Source organism: Mus pahari, chromosome 1, assembly GCF_900095145.1.
Source record: "Mus pahari chromosome 1, PAHARI_EIJ_v1.1, whole genome shotgun sequence".
Classification (NCBI taxonomy): domain Eukaryota; kingdom Metazoa; phylum Chordata; class Mammalia; order Rodentia; family Muridae; genus Mus; species Mus pahari.
The window spans coordinates 27,813,927-27,814,403 of record NC_034590.1 but is presented as its reverse complement, the minus strand read 5'-3'; positions in this window follow the sequence as shown (position 1 = coordinate 27,814,403).

Sequence of the window (477 nt, the reverse complement as noted above, 5' to 3'; positions counted from 1 at the left end):
TAACAAACTTTCTTGGGAAAGCCAGCTAGTACTCCAATTGGTTGTAATTTAGCAAGTCTCGGTTCAGACCATAGCCCCAGGTGTGTGGGGGAAGGGGCGGCTTGAGAGTTACAGAACCGCTGTGAGCTCCTTATCGAAGGAGATCGAGACAGACTTTGCCCAGTTAATAAGGATTTTTAGCTTTCTTTATTAATATTGGAATTATTACTAGACCAGTCTAAGATTGAATTTAGAGTAACTGGTCACAATGGAGGAAGGAGGGGAATTATTATAACTCCTCCTAAAACTGATCTTTATAAGTCAGATTTCACAGTTTCTAATGTTCTTAATTTAAAAGTTAAAAGCTTGAAACAAGGCAGCTTAGCTTGTCCAATTTTGGACCAAGATAGGCAAGCAAGGGAGTGTTAAAAATATAACTTTAAGTTAGTTTTATTGTACTCACTGAGAGTTGGCTTGGCATACAGACCTTTTGAAAGT